The sequence below is a fragment of the Lissotriton helveticus genome, chromosome 4_1 (assembly GCF_964261635.1).
Source record: "Lissotriton helveticus chromosome 4_1, aLisHel1.1, whole genome shotgun sequence".
Lineage (NCBI taxonomy): Eukaryota > Metazoa > Chordata > Amphibia > Caudata > Salamandridae > Lissotriton > Lissotriton helveticus.
This window is the reverse complement of record NC_136063.1, coordinates 308,233,906-308,240,033: the sequence shown is the minus strand read 5'-3', so window position 1 is coordinate 308,240,033 and position 6,128 is coordinate 308,233,906. Positions and strand designations below refer to the sequence as shown.

At 49.0% G+C, this 6,128-nt stretch overlaps 1 pseudogene; it reads left to right on the top strand.

The window, feature by feature from the left end:
• The first annotated feature begins 5,582 nt into the window (after positions 1-5,582).
• On the top strand, positions 5,583-5,702 carry LOC144829829 (5.8S ribosomal RNA; annotated as a pseudogene).
• The last annotated feature ends 426 nt before the right edge of the window (positions 5,703-6,128 follow it).

The following is a 6,128-nucleotide window of genomic DNA, read 5'->3' as shown; positions in this document are numbered from 1 at the left end:
CTGGCCACCAGGGATGAGGCGCAGGTGGTAGCCTGCGGGTGGTGGAGGGCCTCAAACTACCTCAGCAGCGGCAGCTGGGGCAGGGGGACACAGGCGGTGCTGTGCGGAAGGGGAGCGACCTACCTGGTGGGGTCAAGGGTCGCTCTCTTCCCCGCGCAGCGGCGGGCCTATATTAGGAGGTGGGAGGGAGGAGCAGCTGGGAGGCGGGGGCAGCGAATGGGTAGTGGGCAGTCAGGGGGGCAGGGCAGCAGGGGACGCAGCGGTGAGGGTGGTGAGGGACAACAAACGTAACAGAAGGAAAAAGGGGCGCAAAATCAAGGGAAAAACGAGTGGCACGTAGGGCAGAAGGGCACAAAAAAATGAGTGGAACAGAATGCAAAAGGGGCACAAAAACGAGGGAAAAACAAGTGGCACAGAGGGCAGAAGGGCACACAAAACAAGTGGAAGAGAGGGCAGAAGGGCACAAAAAACGAGTGGAAGAGAAGGCAAAAGGGGCACAAAAATGAGGGAAAAACGAATGGCACAGAAGGCAGAAGGGCACAAAAAATGAGTGGAACAGAAGGCAAAAGGGGCACAAAAACGAGGGGAAAACGAGTGGAACAGAGGGCAGAAGGGCACAAAAAACAAGTGGAACAGAAGGCAAAAGGGGCACAAAAACAAGGGGAAAACGAGTGGCACAGAAGGCAGATGGGCACAAAAAACGAGTGAAACAGAAGACAAAAGGGGCACAAAAACGAGGGGAAAACGAGTGGCACAGAGGGCAGAAGGGCACAAAAAATGAGTGGAACAGAAGTCAAAAGGGGCACAAAAACAAGGGGAAAATGAGTGGCACAGAGGGCAGAAGGGCACAAAAAACAAGTGGAACAGAAGGCAAAAGGGGCACAAAAACAAGGGGAAAACGAGTGGCACAGAAGGCAGATGGGCACAAAAAACGAGTGAAACAGAAGAAAAAAGGGGCACAAAAACGAGGGGAAAACGAGTGGCACAGAGGGCAGAAGGGCACAAAAAAAACTACTGGAACAGAGGGCAGAAGGGCACAAAAAAATAGTGGAACAGAAAGCAAAAGGTGCACAAAAACAAGGGAAAAACTAGTGGCACAGAGGGCAGAAGGGCACAAAAAATTAGTGGAACAGAAGGGAAAAGGGGCACAAAAATTAGGGAAAAAACGAGTAGCACAGAAGACAGACGGGCACAAAAAAATTAGTGGAACAGAAGGCAAAAGGGGCACAAAAAACGAGAGAAAACCGAGTGGAACAGAAGGCAAAAGGGCACAGAAATACCAGAAAAACGAGTGGCACAGAGGCAAAATACAGAACACAGAAATACAGGGGCAGCTAAGAACAGAAGGCAGAATGGGCAGAGAGACGCACGGGGGCAGTGAGGGGAACAGAAGGGAAAACCGGGCAGAGACACGGGGCAGTGAGGGGAACAGAAGGGAAAACCGGGCAGAGACACGGGGGCTGCGAGGGGTACAGAAGGAAAGACCGACCAGAGAGAGCACAGCGACAGCGAGGGGAACAGAGTGTAGAACAAACATTTGCAATGCAATAGGTCTCGCAATTGTGTGAGTTTGAGCTATTGGCATTGTAAATGGCAATGCCTTTTATTTACGTGTTAGTTTTTAAAACATAAAATAAGGCATTGTCATTTACAATGCCAATAGCTCAAACTCTCACAATTGCGAGACCTATTGCATTGCAAATGCTTGTTCTGTTGCTTATTGATATGTTTGGGTGTGTTCAATGTCCACTACTGGGGTAAAACCGTTACTCATGCTGCCAGATGAGAGGCGCTTTCAAAGGCTCCGAACTCAGCGACCGCTGCTGGATGGACGTCACGGGCCTGCTCGAATTGCCCTTCAAAAAATGCGCCAATCACACGTTATTAGCACACTCAGTAGATATACCAGACAATTAGACATATAATGTACATATAACAAACTTGACGAATACACACTACACCCGCTAGGCGTGTACCCAGCTAACTCACACCAATCACCACACACACAGTACAGATCAGACAAGCACATAAACAACTCACACGCCCAACAACGCGAAAACACATCATGAACATATAACAGGCTTGACGCACCCACTCTACACCCACCAGGCATGTATTCCACACACACCAACCGCAAACATCACTCACGCACATACACATCAGTCACGCGGCAAACACACCATTCCCATTGAGATGCGTATCTACTGCCTGGTGACGTATACTTCTCTGCTGTTTATGGCACTTGGAGTTGTTGTAGACTGCTGAGAGTCAGCGGGAAACACAGTAGGAGAGATGTGGTCTAGGGGCATATGAGAAAAGGCACCTACGGAGGCATGCACAGGACTGCTAGGGCACTGTAGCCGGCGCACTACAAGAAAGGCGAGGCGAAGTTCGTCTTTTCTGCGTTCGCAGAAAAGAGTACTGCAGCTGGTAAATAATAATATATAACTCTCTCACACCCGGCTTCCGTGCACCTCTGTATTGGACTGTCCAGGTGAGGTGACCCGACAGGGAGACAACTGTACTCCAGGAGGGAGGAGAGAGAAACTACTGTTTAATTTACATAAAATATAAATAGATAGAAGGCATGGGGAGAGAGGGGAGCAACTGTTAGGAACGACCAGCCTGACAGACATGCGGAGTGGATTCTGTGAGAACCAAGTGCTTTGGGGTGGAAGCCAGTGGTCAGCGCGTGGGGAGCCGTTAGGGTGGGGGGAGTGAAACCAAAAATATCTGGATAGAGAGAAGAACAGAATAGGGGTACGTAGGGTGGGGGGGGCATAACCCCACCTGCACAGTGCCTTCCGAGCTCAGGGGGCTAGAGTTACTATTACCACCTTGGCAGGAAAGCGTGACCCTCCCCCCCTACACTCACTGCATGGACTCCCCTTTCACTCCTGGTGCATGCCGGGATGATATCTCCATACTGCAGTTCTGAAATGGATCAACAAACAACATTAATTGCATAAATAATATTGCCGAGTTCTTTTTAAGAGCCGCTGAAAATAGTTTCACGGCGGGATAGCGACGAATGTAAATATAATTTTTGTACGGCGACCATAAATGCCTCCCTTCCCCCACTTCTTCCTGACATATCGTATAAACCGGATGAAATTTATCTCAGACAACGCAAAAATTGGTCTCGTTCTCTCCGTTAGGACCCCTCAGCGCTGTGGATATTGGGGATTGTAGTTTTATTGGCGATTGCAATCATTAATCTCACATACAGACTGACCCATAGAGAACAAGCAAACAAATACCCCCCCCGGCCCTCACTTACCACATGCCGTCTACCTCCGGCCACAGAAACGCTGGAGCACGCACACCGCAAGTCGGCCTGGAGCGCGCTCGGAAGAGACGCGGGAGGACAGGAGTGTGACGCTGTGAACGTGCACGTTGGCGTTCCCTCGCGTTCACAGACCTGAGTCGGCTCGTGCCCAGGTCTGGATCGGCTCGTGCCCAGCTCTGTCTCCCTTGGGAGGGAGCAAGGCGACTATAAGTCTCGTTGGCGGCAGCGCTTTGCGCTGCAACGCCAGCGAGACCTAAAAAGGCACACAGACCACGCGCAGGCAGCGGGGGAAGACAGACAACAGCAGTCACGGATACAACAATGAAAATACAGGCAATGCAATAAAAGCCATAAGGCGGAGGATGAACAAACCTACCTACTGCCTACCATTGGCCACCAGGGATGAGGCGCACGTAGTATCCTGCGGGTGGTGGAGGGCCTCGAACTTCCTCAGCAGCGGCAGCTGGGGCAGGGAGACACAGGCGATGCTGTGCGAAGGGGGAGCAACCTACATGGTGGCTTCAAGGGTCGCATGTACCGTCACCCCACCCTAGTCTGTTAAACGTAAGAGAAGCACAGTTTCTGCCCTCTGGTTCTAAGAGGACTTGTGAGCTCTCAAACAGAACTGCAGAAGGCAGGAGAAAAAGTGGGATGAGAATACAATGATGTTGAAAGGATCAAATACAAGAAATGTCTGAGAACCCACAAAACTAGAATTCTCACAGAAAAGGATCCCTATTTTACCAATAAAATTGAATCAGCAAAGGATTCTTCTAAGGAACTCTTCCATATAGTTATCAAGCTTACAACTAATTCTACCACACCCTCTACTACCTCTAGTTAATCTTTTTGCAACTCTTTGGCCAGTTTGTTTCTTCAGAATGTCATAAACTTCTACAATACTTTCCCCAACAGATGTATTCCCTCCCACTGCAGATGCAGCCCATATCGGAATCACTGGCACTGCATGGAACTTTCTAGCTCATTCCTTCATTGACGTGAACAATCATATCATCTGGATAATTTTGTCTCTCAGTCCTTTTCTCTCACTTGTGTGGTCCTACAAGATACCTCACTCAGTTCTACGCTGTTCCAAATTTACATCACCCCTCTGGCTTAGCTTATCAATTTGTTCGGCTTTTTCCTCACATCCTACGGAGATGATACTCAAAACATGGTTTCCCTGGCCAGTGACGTTTCTAGCACAGGAACCAAGGTTTGCAATTGTATGCAGGCCGTCAGCTAATGGATGTCTGACAATAGCCTTCAGCTTAACTCAGGAAAGACTGAGGTCCTGCTCTTTGGAGCTCAGCCCTCCTTTGAGACTCCTGGCTGGTAACCCCAAGACATGGGCTCCCATCCTACTTCCTTTTATCCCTCCACAGCTCCAGAAAACATCAGTCATCTCCCTGTTGATATTCAGACTTGACTATTGTTATGGTCTGTACCCAACTGCACATCAACATGTGCTTAATAAACTACACACCCTGCAGAATCCAGCTGCCCGTCTTCTTCTCAAAATCCCTGAACACCAATTGGTGTCTAAACCTATGAGGAACCTGCACTGGGTACCCATCAGGCACAGAGTTACTTTCAGGGCTCTATGCATTATTTATAAAGCTATACACAACTAATGGCCCTTTTTGCTCATAGGTAGTTTTAACTGGTATATTCCTAATAGGCCATTAAGATCTTCCTCTGTCAAAACCCTGATCCTGACCAGATCTAAACATGCGGCCTGGGGTGGCTGCAGCTTTGTGCTGGGAGCCTCTAAAGCCTGGAACAAGCTCCATTTACACATCAAAACCTCCTTAAATGTTTTGATTTTCAGAAAGACCCTCAATACCTGGTTTTATAACTCTTTATAAGAGTCTTGGTCTTATCTTGATCTTCTTGCCACAACATTACTAGGGCCAAGAAACCCTTGGGTATTAAAGCACTTAATAAAACTATTTAACATAAAATAATGATGGCAATGTACAAAGGAAGAAGTTCAATTGAATGGGAAAATATAATGCAAGTTAATATAGGATTAAAAAAAGTTGGAGATAGGAATGTTTCCTGCATTGTACATGGGCATGTTCCTCTGCCCTAAGTGCTCAACTGCATTTATATCTAGTTTCCTAAATTTTACAGGGGTCCCATATCTCTCAGTATGTGCTGGTCGCTTGGGTGAGGACCAGGTGTGGTGAGCTTCTCTCCATCCAAGGAGGACTTGACTGATACATGGATGGGCTGGGGAAAAGTAACCCTGGCTGATGGGCCTGGGAGAGACCAGATGTAACAGAAAGTTGAGGAAGCACGTAGCTAGCTGCGAGAATTAGTGTGAATTGCAGGTCACATCAATCATAGACAGTTTGAACACACCTTGCAGATCCAGGTTCCTCCCAGGACCCTGCTTGTTTGAGGGTCACTTGAACCTCAATCGCCCTGGTACCCTCCCAGAGCATGGCTGGGGCTGTCACAGGAAATTCTGCTCCCTTTATCCCGCCACGGTCTTAGTAATCATCTTCTGTCATTGAACCTGTACCCCTGGTCCTGGTTTAGAGCTGTGTCACCAGTGAGCCTGGCCTACCCAGGCAGGGCTGGTGCTCTGACTGCCCCAAGTTGTGAAACCCCCAGGGTGCCTGTTTGAATACTATGTGGGGCTGTCTGTGGTGTCCCATGCCTACCTTTACTTGCTGGCCTTCGTTGACTGCCTCTGCCCGGGTCATCGGCGGTCCTTTCCGACAAACGGTGAGTTGACTGCTTGAACACCATTCCTGACCTGAAGTCATGGTCAGATGCAGAGTGTGAGAAGCTGGGCCAATGCCTATGGTGCTGGGGCACCCTCGAAGCA